This window comes from Propithecus coquereli, unplaced genomic scaffold (assembly GCF_000956105.1).
Source record: "Propithecus coquereli isolate 6110/MARCELLA unplaced genomic scaffold, Pcoq_1.0 Scaffold348, whole genome shotgun sequence".
NCBI classification, from domain to species: domain Eukaryota; kingdom Metazoa; phylum Chordata; class Mammalia; order Primates; family Indriidae; genus Propithecus; species Propithecus coquereli.
Genome location: NW_012149152.1, coordinates 644,956 through 645,962, shown reverse-complemented (window position 1 = coordinate 645,962; position 1,007 = coordinate 644,956). Strand labels below are relative to the sequence as shown.

General features: G+C 31.1%; 1 protein-coding gene across 1 annotated transcript in view; it reads right to left on the bottom strand.

Annotated features, from left to right (window-relative positions):
- The window catches only part of DPP10 (dipeptidyl-peptidase 10 (non-functional)), a 670,962-nt gene that overhangs the window by 159,707 nt on the left and 510,248 nt on the right, over positions 1-1,007 (bottom strand). The gene's annotated exons all lie outside the window — the stretch shown is intronic.

The window sequence follows — 1,007 nt, the reverse complement described above, 5'->3', positions numbered from 1 at the left end:
TATGTTTCTTATTTCATTTTCTCTAATTAGTTTGAGTTAAATTTCCATTTCTTTTTCTAGCTTCTTAAGTTAGAGTTCATTATTTATTTTATATCTTTTTCCTTTGTTTAATTCTTTTCCTTTTCTCTTTTATTGACAAATAATAATCATATATATTTATGTAGTACATATAATGTTTTGATATGTATACATTACAGAATATCAAATCAAGCTAAGTAACATTTCCATAACCTCACCTACTTACCATTTTTGTGTGTGTGGTGCAAACATTTAAAATCTACTTTCAGCACTTTTGAAATATACATTATAATATTATCAACTAACAGATCTCAAAAACTTATTCCTTTGTCTACTTAAAACTTTGTACCTTTGACCAATATCTTCTCACTTCAACTTCTGGCAACCACATTTTCATTCTATGCTTGTTTTTAGTTTTTGTTTTTTTTTTAATTTCAGTAAATTTAGGGAGTACAAGTGATTTTTTGATACATGGATGAATTGCATAATTAAGTCAGGGCCTTTTTAGTGTACCTGGCACTGGAATAGTATACATTGTACAAGACAGGTAAGTTTTGACCCCTCACCCTCTTCCTACCCTTCCCCTCTGAGTCTTCAAAGTCTATTACAGTACTCTATATGCCCATGTATATACATCACTTAACTCCACTTATAAAAGAGTACATGAGGTATTTTTTTTCCATTCCTGAGATACTTCACTTAGGATAATGCCTCCTAGTTCCACCCAGGTTGCTGCAAAAGACATTACTTCATTCTTTTTCATGGCTGAGTAGTATTCCACGGTGCATATTTCCTTTGTCCACTCATCCACTAAGTTTATGGGCACTTAGTTTGATTCCATATCTTTCCAAGTGTGAATTGTACTGTGATAAACATATTCCTATTCTATACTACTGTGAGTTCTACTTTTTTTAGATTTCACATATAAGTGAGTCATATAGTATTTGTATTTCTGTGTAATGTCTCCCAGGTTTATTCATATAGTTGTC